The 15,979-nt window shown below is 40.3% G+C and overlaps 1 protein-coding gene across 9 annotated transcripts in view; it reads right to left on the minus strand.

Annotated features, from left to right (window-relative positions):
- Positions 1-3,531, minus strand: part of LOC110505642 (kinesin light chain 1) — a 35,425-nt gene extending 31,894 nt beyond the window's left edge. For 8 of the 9 annotated variants that reach the window (XR_002470844.2, XM_021584997.2, XM_021584998.2 and 5 more), the window contains exon 1: positions 3,089-3,531. The gene's annotated coding sequence lies outside the window, so the exon portion shown is untranslated. Of the gene's footprint in view, positions 1-1,497; positions 1,618-3,088 lie in introns of those variants that run through there. The other variant, XM_036962885.1, reaches the window with a different exon arrangement.
- Between the last annotated feature and the right edge of the window lie 12,448 nt (positions 3,532-15,979).

Consider the following 15,979-nt stretch of genomic DNA (forward strand, 5'->3'; position numbering starts at 1 on the left):
TGGAGTTTGGAGTGTGACTGTTTGAGGTTGTGGACAGGTGTCTTTTATACTGATAAGTTCAAACAGGTGCCATTAATACAAGTAACGAGTGGAGGACAGAAGAGCCTCTTAAAGAAGAAGTTACAGGTCTGTGAGAGCCAGAAATCTTGCTTGTTTGTAGGTGACCAAATACTTATTTTCCACCCTAATTTGCAAATAAATTCATAAATTCTACAATGTGATTTTCTGGAGAGAAAAAAAATCAATTTTGTCTGTCATAGTTGAAGTGTACCTATGATGAAAATTTTGGCCTCTCATCTTAAGTGGGAGAACTTGCACAATTGGTGGCTGACTAAATACTTTTTTGCCCCACTGTAGATGCTTTTGTACCTGTTTACTCCAGCATCTTCAAAAGGTCCTTTGCTGTTGTTCTGGGATTGATTTGCACTTTTTGCACCAAAGTACGTTCATCTCTAGGACACAGAACGAGTCTCCTTCCTGAGCGGTATGACGGATGCATGATCCAATGGTGTTTATACTTGCATACTATTGTTTGTACAGATGAACGTGGTACCTTCAGGCGTTTGGGAATTGCTCCCAAGGATGAACCAGACTTGTGGAGGTCTACAATTTTTTCTGAGGTCTTGGCTGATTTCTTTTAATTTTCCCATGATGTCAAGCAAAGAGGCAGAGTTTGAAGGTAGGCCTTGAAATACATCCACAGGTACACCTTCAAATGACGTCAATTAGCCTCTCAGAAGCTTCTAAAGCAATTACATATTTTTCTGGAATTTTCCAAGCTGTTTAAAGGCACAGTCAACTTAGTGTATGTTAACTTCTGACCCACTGGAATTGTGATGCAGTGAATTATAAGTGAAATAATCTGTCTGTAAACAATTGTTGGAAAAATGACTTGTGTCATGCACAAAGTAGATGTCCTAACCGACTTGGCAAACTGTAGTTTGTCAACAAGAAATGTGGTGTGGTTGAAAAACAAGTTTTAATGACTCCAACGTATGTAAACTTCCGACTTCAACTGTTACTGTCAACAACTTAATAATAAAACATCTGATTGGCTCCGTATATGTTTAAGCAAAAATAACACCGCATGAGGCGTAGAAAAATGCATAGAACTGCAGGAAATTAGCTTTAAAACTGCAACAAAAAAAATCAACTCCATTGAAAAATGTATAGAATGGCAGAAAATATGCTTAAAATGCAAAAATGTCTCAATATCGCCAAGATGGGGGCCTCTAAAATTCTCTACAATTAGCCGCGTTGATGGGCCGGTGACATTTATTCAATATATTTGCATGTATTTACACCCCAAAAATTAAATGCTAATTAGCTTCTAATGTGGCTATCATAAAGAACTACAAATGCCATGACCTGGACAAGACTGCCAAATCTCTGGATTAAACTAATGTTAGCTAAATGTAGTAATGAATAAATTGGCTACATTTCTTTAAAATTACAATTATGTGAACTATCTTGTGCAAGTTTAAATTGACACAATACCTGTTAGCAATGGTGTGAAGATGTGCAGGAGCTTGCTGGGATTTTTAGTTTTGCATGATACCTACTTTGATGCTAATTAATATTTTCAAATCTGTGAGTAAATAGATCTGGATATATTGATAAAAGTCCCCTTGTCCAAGAGAGTTTTACATGGTTATCAAAACATCACGCCAGGGTAAGCCTACACGAAAAACAGTCCTTATTTTAAGTGATTCTAAAATCCACTATGGGAAATATTAATGATGGAAAAACAATTGGAACTTTTTCCCTGCTTGATGGCTAGGTTTTATAACAAACACCTCCACTATAGCAGAGAAAGCAAAAACCAATCAGTGAAAAAGAGGAACATACACAGTGCTTGTACTGGCGAACATTCTTGCATTAAAATGAAGAGATTATGTAAGATTACTCATAGGGAGCAAGGATATTGAGAGAAACGTTCCCACCCAACACTGACCACAACAGTGTCTAAAACAACAGGCAGGGCCTTCAGTGTGTGTGTGTGTGTGTCATTGTTCTATGCAGCATCCACAATTTATAGATGGCAGCTTCCCTTGGGCTCCAGTCTAAGGGATTTGCATGGTTACTTTGCCCTGGGGCATCTTCACACTGAGGACAGAATCTAACAAGGCCATTTGACTGCACTGGCCCTGTCCTCCTCACACTGACACCCAGGCCAGGACATAATCAGCTTCAAAATCCAATGCTGCTTGAGAAGCAAGAAATGAAGGGTGGGTACTGATGGGGTGGGGTAGGTACAGTGAATGTGTGTGTGTGTGTGTATAGTATTACTTCAGCTGTGCTATTCATCCAAAAATGATGAAAAAAAAATACACAAAACATCTGCCAGCTCTGAGACTCCATGATAGTGGCAAGTTCCTCAGTTCCACGCAGCCTAGTAGAATTCACATTCACAGCCACCTGACTTTCAAACCCCCAGCTGCCAACCCAAATACACTGGGTTCAGTATCCCTAGTCACCACAACGTCTACATACTCCTGATCAACACAGACACACTTTCAGAGGGCACAAGAGTCCTCCTACAGAACAGCCCTCCTGAATTTCAATGACAACCATCAACGCTTGGCAAGCAGTCACAGAAAAAAACAGTAGCTCAGAGGTTGAGGAGAACATATCTAGCTACTGTAGACACAGATACTTGGCCAACTGAACTGTTGTTTTCATTAAGGTCCCCTTCTCGGTTATCTAATGAACTATTCGTATTCTATAAATGGAGTAATCGGTAGTACCTGTTAAGTGTGCTCAAACCTAGCTAGCTGCAGTTTTAGTGCGTGGTTTCTGTTTATAACAGATAAATTACTGTAGTTAGCTAGCATAAACTTCCTGAATACTCCTAACAACCTAATATTAGGATAAATCCATAACAAGTGTACTGTAGCTAGCTAGCCACATGCTGTGCGCAACATGTTGTAATTTCTCAGATTAATTTACTTCTGTTAATTGAAAGAAAGATTGCTTTAACTAGATGCAATGATATCGGTAACAGCCTGTTCGGCATCTAACTAGCTAACGTTAGCTGCTTGTCAACATTAGCTGCCACTGACAGACAATCCCAGCCAGTCAATCTTACCGTTCTATTGAACATCCGTTGCCCCAAAGTAAAGTGTTAGTCCGACTTCAATCTGATTCAAAACTGAAATGTTGTATACCTCAAAGACCAAATTATTAACTGTTTATAAACTTAGCTCAGCTAACCTAGCGAACTATTTAATATCTTGCCCTTGTCTTCCTTACTGACCGGAGATACCTAAACCAATGCAGTTTAGCTAGCTAACCTTTACATAGCTGTCACGCCGCGAATTTGATTGCTTATCGCTGCATCATCGGTGACTACATACCAAAGTAAATCAAGAGATTGCGAAACAAAAAGGACATATTCGCCTGTGTTACATGCTCTTTCAAGTTAGCTAAATACACGAGCTACTTTTAATTTAACTACCCAGCTAGGTCTAACATCACTAGGGACTAACGCTGTGCGAAAATGGCGTTGCCTTCCTCGCCACCCAGCTCCCTTCCTTGATCATGATGTCATCATATTTAGATTAAAGCGGCAATCAGGAGTAGAAACAATTACAAAACGTATCAAACGCCACTGTTCTTGTAAAAAAGATGAGTGATGGGGCTGGAGAAATGTACCACTCTCAAATTCATAAACAAAGCTATGGATGCAAGGACCGAACAGCCATGATTTCAAAATTACAGTTTTAATCATGTTTTGAGGTTTTATAGTGTTCGTTTACTTTGTTTATAAAACTTGTAGTAAACAAAACTTATATTTTGAGTTCTGATTTGGTAGGACAGTTGAAATAAGCTCATGAGTCAGTCAAGACTCAATGGGTACATATCATACATTTTTAAGTCCAAAAACAGATGTATAAACTGCTGATTGCTCCTTTAAAGGGGAAGCGACAATAACATTGCGACAATGCCATCGATTGTTTACTGTAGCACATATATATATATATTGATTAATAAAGTGTCGTCATCAACATGTTGAATTAATAAAATGTATATGCAAAAAAAGCTCTATCATACAATCAATCAACTCCATAATTTTGATTCGATTCAGTACCAGTCAAAAGTTTGGACACACCTACTCATTCAAGGGTTTTTCTTTATTTTTTCCAATTTTCTACATTGTAGAATAATAGTGAAGACATCAAAACTATGAAATAGCATATATTGAATCATGTAGTAACCAAAAATGTAAAAGACATATTTTATATTTGAGATTCTTCAAAGCAGCCACCCTTTGCCTTGATGACAGCTTTGCACACTCTTGGCATTCTCTCAACCAGCTTCATGAATTAGTCACCTTGTTAAAAGTTCATTTGTGGAATTTCTTTCCTTCTTAATGCATTTGAGCCAATCAGTTGTGTTGTGACAAGGTAAGTGTGGTACACAAAAATAGCCCTATTTGGTAAAAGGCCAGGTCCATTATAAGGCAAGAACAGCAACAAATAAACAAGGAGAAACGATAGTCCATCATTACTTTAAGACATGAAGGTCAGTCAATACAGAAAACTTCAGGAACTTTGAAAGTTTCTTCAAGTGCACTTTGAGTGTTTGTTGCAGCTCGTTCCAGTCACTAGCTGCAGCGAACTGAAAAGACGAGTGACCCAGGGACGTGTGTGCTTTGGGGACCTTTAACAGAATGTGACTAGCAGAACAGGTGTTGTATGTGGAGGATGAGGGCTGTAGTCGATATCTCAGATAGGGGAGAGTGAGGCCTAAGAGGGTTTTATAAATAAGCATGAACCAGTGGGTCTTGCGACGGGTATACAGAGATGACCAGTTTACAGAGGAGTATAAAGTGCAGTGATGTGTCCAATAAGGAGCATTGGTGGCAAATCTGATGGCCGAATGGTGACAAACTAAAAAACATGGTTGAATTTCTGCAAAGAAACCACTACTAAAGGACACAAATAAGAAGAGACTAGCTTGGGCTAGTTTTTTTAGACCGGTGGAAATCTGTCGTTTGTCTGACGAGTCCAATTCTGAGATTTTTGGTTCCATCCGCTGTGTCTTTGTGAGACGCAGAGTAGATGAACGGATGATCTCTGCATGTGTGGTTCTCATCATGAAGTATGGAGGATGAGGTGTTATGGTGTGAGGGTGCTTTGCTGGTGACACTGTCAGTGATTTATTTAGAATTCAAGGCACACTAAACCAGCATGGCTACCACAGCATTCTGCAGCAATACGCCATTCCATCTGGTTTGCGCTTAGTGGGACTATCATTTGTTTTTCAACAGGACAATGACCAAACACACCTCCAGGCTGTGTAAGGGCTATTTGACCAAGAAGGAGAGTGATGGAGTGCTGCATCAGATGACCTGGCCTCCACAATCACCCGACCTAACCTAATTGAGATGGCTTGGGATGAGTTGGCCCGCAGAGTGAAGGAGAAGCAGCCAACAAGTGCTCAGCATATATGGGAACTCCTTCAAGACTGTTGGAAAAGCATTCCTCATAAAGCCAGTTGAGAGAATGCCAAGAGTGTGCAAAGTTGTCATCAAGGTAAAGAGGGTGGCTACTTTGAAGAATCTAAAATATATTTTGATTTGTTTAACACTTTTTTGGTTATGACATGATTCCATATTTGTTATTTCATGTTTCATTCTACAATGTAGAAAATAGTAAAAATAAAGAAAATCCCTTTTGACTTTTGACTGGTACTGTATGTCTAATACTACTCTGATCTTTTATAAGCCCAGATCATAAGAACTAGTGACTCAATATATCACTGTTGGTAAAAGGATTATCATGACGGGTGCTGGGAGTGCTGTGTTCCTAACTATGGTTTCTACGCTCACTCAACTGTTACACCAAATAAAGACTGAACACTAAGGTGATCATGGAACAGAATAGACCATATTTATTGAGTATTTTGTATTTATATTTATTATGGATCCCCATTAGCTGCTGCCAAAGCAGCAGCTACTCTTCCTTGGGTCCAGCAAAATTAAGGCAGGTTATACAATTTTAAAAACATTACAATACATTCACAGATTTCACAACACACTGTGTGCCCTCAGGGCCCTACTGCACCACTACCACATATCTACAGTACTAAATCCATGTGTTTGTAGAGTACGTATGTTATCGTGTGTGTGAGTGTGTGTGTCTTTGCCAATGTTTGTGTTGCTTCACAGTCCCTGCTGTTCCATATTGTGTTTTTTATCTGTTTTTTAAATCTAATTTTACTGCTTGTGTCAGTTACTTTATGTGGAATAGAGTTCCATGTAGTACTGTGTGCCTCCCATAGTCTGTTCCGGACTTGGGGACTGTGAAGAGACCTCTTGTGGCATGTCTTGTGGAGTACGCGTGGGTGTCCGAGCTGTGTGCCAGTAGTTTAGACAGACAGCTCGGTGCACTCAACATGTCAATACCTCTCATGTTTTTATTTTTATTTTTTATTTCACCTTTATTTAACCAGGTAGGCCCGTTGAGAACAAGTTCTCATTTACAAATGCGACTTGGCCAAGATAAAGCAAAGCATTGCGACAAAAACAACAACACAGAGTTACACATGGGATAAACATATGTACAGTCAATAACACAATAGAAAAAGTCTATGTACAGTGTGTTCAACTGGAGTAAGATTAGGGAGGTAAGGCAATAAATAGGCCATAGAGGCAAAATAATGACAATTTAGCATTAACACTGGAGTGATAGATGTGCAGATGATGATGTGCAAGTAGAGATACTGGGGTGCAAAATAGCAAAAAAATCATTTATAATATGGGGATGCGGTCGTTGGGTGTGCTATTTACAGATGGGCTGTGTACAGGTACAGTGATCGATAAGCTGTTCTGACAGATGATGCTTAAAGTTTGAGAGGGAGATTTAACTCTCCAGCTTCAGTGACTTTTGCAATTCATTGCAGTCAATGGCAGCAAAAAACTGGAAGGAAAGAGGTGTTAGCTTTGGGGATCACCAGTGAAATATACCTGCTGAGGCCTCCCGGGTGGCGCAGTGGTTAAGGGCGCTGTACTGCAGCGCCAGCTGTGCCATCAGAGTCCCTGGGTTCGTGCCCAGGCTCTGTCGTAACCGACCGGGAGGTCCGTGGGGCGACGCACAATTGGCCTAGCGTCGTCCAGGTTAGGGAGGGATTGGTCGGTAGGGATCTCCTTGTCTCATCGTGCACCAGTGACTCCTGTGGCGGGCCGGGCGCAGTGCGTGCTAGCCAAGGTTGCCAGGTGCACGGTGTAGCCTCGGACACATTGGTACGGCTGGCTTCCGGGTTGGATGCGCGCTGTGTTAAGAAGCAGTACGGCTGGTTGGGTTGTGTATCGGAGGACGCATGACATTCAACCTTCGTACGGGAGTTGTAGCAATGAGACAAGATAGTAGCTACTACAACAATTGGATACCACGAAATTGGGGAGAAAAAGGGGTAAAATTCAACAACAACAAAAAATAAAAAAATAAAATAAAACATATACCTGCGCGTGCTACGAGTGGGTGGTGACTGCTGAGATAAGGCGAGTCAAATACAATGCTTTTAGTTTTATAAATATTTAGGGCTAACTTATTCCTTGCCACTAGCAAAGACTTATAGATGACCTGGAGCCAGTGGGTTTGGCGACGAATATGTAGCGAGGGTCAGCCAACAAGAGCATACAGGTCGCAGTAGTGATGAAGTCAATCTCTCCTACCAGGAGAGATTGACATGCATATTATTAATATTAGTTCTCTGTGTACATCCAAGGGCCAGCCGTGCTGTCCTTTTTTGGGGTACCTAACCACACAACTGAACAGTAGTCAAGGTGCGACAAAACTAGGGCCTGTAGAACCTGCCTTGTTGAAAGTGTTGTTAAGAAGACAGAGCATCGCTTTATTATAGACAGACTTCTCCCCATCTTAGCTACTGCTGCATCAATATGTTTTGACCATGACAGATTACAATCTAGGGTTACTCCAAGCAGTAGCTAAGATTGCTCAATTACCACATTATTTATTACAATATCTAGTTCAGGTTTAGGGTTTAGTGAGTGTTTTGCTCCAAATACAATGCTTTTAGTTTTATAAATATTTAGGGCTAACTTATTCCTTGCCACCCACTCTGAAACTAACTTCAGCTCTTTGTTTATTGTTGCAGTCATTTCAGTCGCTATATTATCTGACATGTATAGTGTTGAGTCATCCGCATACATAGACACTCTGGCTTTACTCAAAGTCAGTGACATGTCGTTGGTAGGAATTGAAAAAAAGCAAGGGGCCTAAACAGTTATCCTGGGGAATTCCTGATTCTAACTGGATTATATTTGAGAGGCTTCCATTCTGTGTTCTGTTAGACAAGTAACTCTTTATCCACATTATAGCAGGGTGTGTAAAGCCATAACACATGTTTTTCCAACAGCAGACTATTATCAATAATGTCGAAAGTTGCACTGAAGTCTAACAAGACAGCCCCCACAATTTCTCTCAGCCAATCATCAGTCATTTGTGTAAGTGCTGTGCTTGTTGAGTGTCCTTCCCTATAAGCATGCTGAAATTCTGTTGTCAATTTGTTTACTGTAAAATAGCATTGTATCTGGTCAAACACATTTTTTTCCAGAAGTTTACTGAGGGTTGGTAACAGGCTGATTGATCAGCTATTTGAGCCAGTAAAGGGGGCTTTACTATTCTTGGGTAGCAGAATGACTTTAGCTTCCCTCCAGGCCTGAGGGAACATGCTCTCTAGTAGGCTTAAATTGAAGATGTGGCAAATAGGAGTATCATATGGTAGGGCTTCCTTTCTTCCAGCCTCTTCTCTCTGTAAGCGTGATCCAGATGTCGTGGAAAGCCACTCTGCCCGTAAGCTAGGTGATTTTGAAGTTACGTCTGTACCAGTCCCTGTCAATGAGGGGAGGGATGAGAAAGACAACAATAAAGCAATAAATAGGAGAGAACTCATTATCATATTCACATATTCCTTTTGCACCCGTTTGATCATTTCTAAGTCATAGTTCCTAACGTACTTATTGCAACTAAATAAAGGTTTTAGTAAGACGGCCTCTAAACAGTGAAAAAAAACAACAACATCAAGACACATTTCACCCATCCCCTGTCATCAATCAGTTTGATATCCTTTATACTTTCAGAGCACAATATCAGCTTAACTTTCTCATCTCTCTCAATCAAGACTTTCTGTGTTGTGAGAGGATGAAGGTATCCTTTTCCTAAATGGAGAAACAGAAAAAGCCTTAGAACACATCACACAGTTTTTAAAAAAAAGAATACACTACTACAGTACTGTATTACATATTCACTTGAATATTTGAGAAACAGTGCAGTGCTGCCATCTGGTGGGTAAAATGTGTTGTCTATATTTATTATAGCTCACTCAAAACACACATTTTCTAATAGGTTCCTGCTTAGCTTGTCTGTTGCTACATAGGATATTTCATTTAATGGCCAAGGAGGCTTATGCTAGCCAGATGCTGTGGAAATTAAGTAAAATAACCAGGAAACACAGTAAAAGTGTATCACAACACGATTGTTCCCTCCAAGCTCGACACCAAGCTCAGAGCCCTACGTCTGGACACCACCCTCTGCAACTGGATCCTGGACTTCCTGACAGACAGACCACAGGTTGTGAGGTTTGACAACAACACCTTCTCCACACTGACTCTTAATACAGGTGCCCCCCAGGGGTGTGTCCTCAGCCCTCTTCATTACTTCCTGTTCACCCACGATTGCGTGGCCACAGATAGATGAGACAGATATTTCACTGGATGTATAAATGTGAGACATCCGGTTGGCGTTTCCTCTCACTCCCATATGGACGGCAGTGGGAGAAAATTGAGCTAGATGGATTTTGGCCGACATTCTGCTAATTTTCTCATAAAGGAAACATTTGATCTCCATACAGTTTACTGTTTCCAAAACTAGACTCAACAACAAACAGAGTACACTAAGTTTGGTAGACTTGACTTACCTAATTGTTTATAGAGATTATTTTGTTTACGACGAGTGCACTAGATAGTGGCCGTTTTCCTAATGAACGTTATGCATATTCAGTAAGGCACAAATGGTCTTAATCCTCTTCTTGGCGGTAGCTACCTTGTCCCAAGTAGATATCTAGCTGGCTAGCTAATTCACACACAAAAAAAAGTACTTGGCTTAAATAGCTAGAAATCTATTTCTTTGCAAGTTTTCCCACTACTAGTACTCCTTCTGTGAATCAACTTGTTTACTGTAAAATTGAAGTGAGGAAAATCCTTGTTCTAGTTTCCAACAGACGTTAAAAGGTATGTAATAAATAATGAGAAGATGCATTTGGAGTAATTATTGCAGGGTGAGGCACGTCTTTGGCTGTGTAATCAGTAGTGTGCTGTATCCATGACTACCCATCGAATCAATCACCAAAGCAATGATCACTGATAGATAAAACATGCTAGCTACCAGTAATGAAACAAATATATAGCTTGGTTTAACACAACTAGCATGAGGCAGCATGTCTAGCTAGTTAGTTTACTAATGTGCCCAGCCATATTACATCCAAGGCCATCCCAGGGTATGCTGCATAATCAATAGAAGCCATCATTTATGACACTGGGTCATTGCAAAGTAATTTATCGAGTTGTAGAACACCATTAAATACCTCTTAAATTATGGTAGATGTCTGTAAAACATTGTATAGGCAACTACTTATGTTCTGTAAGAATACCACAAAATATAGTCTACTATAATTATATGCATCAAACTCAAAAGGCTGTACATTTATTAAATGCCTGTTAACATGGTGAAACATATAGAACATATCGAACCCATGAAAGTAGAGCATTTGATCACAACCTGGAAGAGCACATTGTGCATGCATCCCCTCAATAGGAAAATGGTCTAAAAAAGAAAGACATACACCATGTGCAGCATTAGAGCAGAGCTTCAAAAGATCAATCAGGTTTAAGAGGGAAGCAACTGAAAATGTTTCATAGGACAAAGTGTGGGTCATCATCCTTTTGTTTCATAGGACAGGATAAAGTCTGGGTCTTTATTCTATGTTTCATAGGACAGGATAAAGTCTGGGTCTTTATTTTATAATATGTTCTCCGTTATTGGGGGATGTTGCTAATCATGTTGCTAAGAATGCTGTTCATCGACTGCATGAAAGGGATAACGAATCCTGTTGTTTGTGTCATCCATTTCGGGAAAATACCTGCGTAATTGCGCACCCAACTACACGAGGGTTCAGGGGCCTTGCTTTAACAAAGTTAACCATTTTCTCTGTTGTGTCCAAAACATCTTTCAAGCTGTCAGGCATTCCCTTGGCAGCAAGAGCCTCTCGGTGGATGCTGCAGTGTACCCAAGTGGCTTCGGGAGCAACTGCATGCGCGAGCGTTACCACTCCACTATGTCTCCCTGTCATGGCTTTTGCGCCATCAGTACAGATACCAACATGAGCAGCAGCAATGTTTGGCGACATAAGGACCGTTAGTGGAATTGCTGCGAGAGAGTAACGGTTAATGTGATTGGATGTTAATTATTTGACTAGGCTACCTGTATTTGACATTGTGTCATTATTTTGCTGAACACTAGATGGTTGGAAAATATAAATGGATTGTTTGAAAATGTGAAGAAAAAATATATATATATATATTTCTATTTAAAAAAAATAGAAATATATATATTTTTTTCTTCACATTTTCAAACAGTCAATTTCTATTTTCCAACCATCTAGTGTCCAGCAAAATAACAACACAATGTCAAATACAGTTTGGGAACCACTTTTCTAAACAACCTGAAAAGTTGATGAAGCGCTCTCCCCCTCTCTCTCCCAATGTGATAATGTTTTTCTTTCATAAAATGAATTTGCTATCAGCGTTGCTAGCTTCATTAAAAACTATTAATCTGATGGATTTTGGATATCCTTGGTCTTATTTGTTTGTCCGTGGCCTATACATGAGGTCAACTGTACCATATTATCCTGGAGGCACACTCCCTATACAGTCCCTTACTTTGCATGAATGATATCTCTCAACTTTAAACAATGTGAAATTCTAATGGAAAATCATGTTTATTTTTTTTCCTATTCTGTGGCTGCATGAAATAGCAAACAACGTGAATTTAGCGATTATATTTGTTTACTTCATCTTTGTGGCTCCCTGATGAAACAGTAACATCCATTACAAAACCAATAAACTACAGGAAATATGGTTGTTTAATGTGAGAGGCTCAGCGATTTTAAGATTTTGGAAGTGGACTACCACAGTATGAGTCATAATACCCATAAAAACGTTTTTTATTTCACCTTTATTTAACCAGGTAGGCTAGTTGAGAACAAGTTCTCATTTACAACTGCGACCTGGCCAAGATAAAGCACAGCAGTGTGAACAGACAACAACACAGAGTTACACATGGAGTAAACAATAAACAAGTCAATAACACAGTAGAAAAAAAAGAAAGAGTCTATATACATTGTGTGCAAAAGGCATGAGGAGGTAGGCGAAAAATGACAATTTAGCGATTAACACTGGAGTGATAAATGATCAGATGGTCTTGTGCAGGTAGAGATACTGGTGTGCAAAAGAGCAGAAAAGTAAATAAATAAAAACAGTATGGGGATGAGGTAGGTAAAGTGGGTGGGCTATTTACTGATGGACTATGTACAGCTGCAGCGATCGGTTAGCTGCTCAGATAGCAGATGTTTAAAGTTGGTGAGGGAGATAAAAGTCTCCAACTTCAGCGATTTTTGCAATTCGTTCCAGTCACATTTGGGTCCAGTGTTTTCCTGGGACCCAAATTAACTTTCTTCTGTCGATTCTTGTTTTTTTTTATGTTACAATTCCAACCCTCCTCGTTTATCCGGGCTTGGGACAAGCAAAAGTGACTCAAAACTAGCGGTCAAACAGAGAAATGGTTCCAATCGTTTTTCCACCATCCCTCTTGGGCAGGGGTTCTTAAACTTTTTCAGCCTAGGACCCAAATTAGAAATTCTGTGTTTTCCTGGGACCCAAGTTTAGGAACATATGCAACTATACGTAAATATTGATACATTTCATTGCCCTTATGCCTAAAACAAACGCAATATAGACAAAAACAAATAACAATGAAATGTAATGTAATAGCTAGTCATCTGTCTAGGTTGGAACTGTTGCTGTTAAAATTCAATTAATACTTTTAATTCTGACCTGGAACAAACTGATTGATCACATCACACAGATGCATAACAAAACAGACAGGCTTTTTGATAGTGCAACCCTAAGTAACAGTACAGATGAAGATGAAAAATTATCAGACCTACTGTACATCTTACTGTAGAATTTATTGTCGAGAGAAAGTATAGGTTGGAGCTGTTGCTGTTAAAATAGAAGTCATCATTTTTTTCTGAACTGGAATAAACGGATCGATCCAGGCTGTATCACATCTGGCCGTGATTGGGAGTCCCATGGGGCGGCGCACAATTATCCCAGCGTCGTCCAGGTTTGGCCAGGGTAGGCCGTCATTGTAAATAATGATTTGTTCTTAACTGACTTGTCTTGTTAAAAAAAGGTTCAATTTGAATAAAAAATGTTTTTAAAAAATCACACGGATGGATGTAGACCAGAAAACACACACACAGTCCTTATGAGAGGTGTGCGGCTGGTTGAAGTTTTCAACAAGCATGTCTATTCTGGGCTCAGTTTTTGACAGTGCAACATTGAGGTCATGCTCAGCATTGAGACTGTTTCTGTACTTGTTTTTTAAGAATTCCAGAGTTGAGAACCCTGACTGACATAGGTACGTGGTGCCAAACAGGACCAGAACATCTACTGCTTTCTCAGTCAGGCAGGATACCGCTTCCTGCTGTAGTTGAGCAACCCAGAACTGTGTGGGTTTGCCTCAAAAAGTATCTTGCTTCAATCAGTTTATTCCAGTTCAGAATAAAAATTACTTGTATTTTAACAGCAACGGTTCCAACCTAGACTTGTTTTCAACAAGAACTTCTACAGTAAGATGTACAGTATGCCTGGTCATTTGTCATCTTCATCTGTACTGTTACTTAGGGTTGCATCAGTAGCTAGCTAACTTGCTTTGGCTAACGTTAGCTATTAGCTGTGTACAAGGCCAGGGAATTGTTTGAAAGAGAAACTCACTTATACTACTATGAGATAGTACTCCCTTATTTCTGCGTATCATTGCCTTTTATAAAACGACAACAATGCCTTGCTAGCTGGCTTACTTTTCCAGTGTCGAAGCACTGTTTCCTGAAGCATTCCCTGTGTATATGTCATGCTGTGGGTGTTTGGTCAGGACGTGTCGTTATATGAATTTGTTCATTTTGATTGGCTCATTGCTAAGCACTTCCCCACACAAAACACATTGAGGGAGCTCCTCGTTAATTCTCAAAGTTTGTATGAAAGAGAGAAACTCATTGGTGTATTGGCTTTCTATGACGATTGAGCTCAGTCAGAACTTGTTGCGAGCATGGGTCCATTTGGCGAGTGGGAATGACAAGTCAGTGGCTTACAGAGACTGTTTCCAACTCCTCAGTAAGGAAAGTAGCTATTGGTTGTCCTAAAAGTCGCTAAATGACGCCATAACCTAATTTGCATAATAGGATGTTCATGTAATTGTGATGGACGCTGTATAACGTCGTGGGAGAGTCAAAAAGTGAGTAAAAAACACCCTAAATATGTTTAGAACTACAAATTAACTTTCTTCTGTCGATTCTTGTTTTTGTTTATGTCACAATTCCAACCCTCTTCCTTTATCCGGGCTTGGGACCAGCAAAAGTGGCCCAAAAGAGACACTCTGGCAGAGTTACTTAGTTTTTTTTTTTTTTACATTTACATCCCGCCCTGAATGTAAGCCAGGGTGGGATCAGCCAGCAGCGGCATCCTCGATTAATTTGCAGTCTGGACGAGGAGGGATGAACATCTCCTGCTCTGACTGCAGCTGGTAGGGACTGCGGAGGAATGGGCCACCTGTGAGTGCTTTGGGACGGGGGTGGGGCCCAGCCCATGGCAGCACCCGCTGCTCGTTGAAAAGAGTAAGAACGATACGTGCTTTCACGTCAGTCTCCAAAAGTCTCCAAGAACACCAGAAAAAGTCGCTAGATTTGTCGCTAGTCGCTTTTAAAAAATTGTGCCTCTAGAGGGGTCTGAATAGTCGCTAAATATAGCGACAAAGTCGCTTTGTTGGCAACATTGCACAGCGCATCATCTGCTGTTGAACGACAGCACTGCAGCGTGTGTAGCGGAATGATCTTCAAGAAAACTCCAGAGAAAAAGATCTGGTAAACCGCGAAGCAAACAGGCATCTCCCTCTCACGCAGCTGCCAAACTGAGCAGAGAGCGAACTGAACAGATACCGCAGTTGCACTTGGCCAAATCAATTAATTAATTAATTATACATTTACTCTGACACGTCGCGACCCACCATTAACAGGTTCGCGACCCAAACCCATACTTTAAGAAAGGCTGCTCTAGGACAAGGTGTCTTTATGATGCAAGATGATTTGTACAATCATAGAGTTTCTAAACCCAGAGGTGCAACATCGGAAGACTTCCCGGAACGCTTGCGAAACAGACCAAACAGATCAGCCTGGGGTTAAGGGTTTGAAAAGTCAATGAGAGAAGTGAACAATTCTTCCATAATTGTTAATTTTATCAATCTAATCGCACAACCTAGATTCGAGCCTTAAGTCGTTGAAATTGTTATCACTCCAAATTTATGAGAGTGACAAATTGACACGTTTTCATTTTCGTCAAAAACAACTTCATATGAGGACATGCACAGTTCGGCGCGAGTCGACCGTTAGACCTGATGACATGTTATCTAACCAACATTGCCATGACATTGCCTACAAGTTTGATCGGGGATGTCTATAGGAGAAGCCGTTTGGACTGCCAGATGGTGAAGCGTGATTCATCACTCCAGAGAACGCGTTTCCACCTCTCCAGTGTCCAATGGTGGCAAGAAATTTAAGGAACTGACTTGTTGGAAAGGTCGCATCCTATGATGGCGCCACTGAGCTCTTCAGTATGGGCCAT

Source organism: Oncorhynchus mykiss, chromosome 25, assembly GCF_013265735.2.
Source record: "Oncorhynchus mykiss isolate Arlee chromosome 25, USDA_OmykA_1.1, whole genome shotgun sequence".
NCBI lineage: Eukaryota > Metazoa > Chordata > Actinopteri > Salmoniformes > Salmonidae > Oncorhynchus > Oncorhynchus mykiss.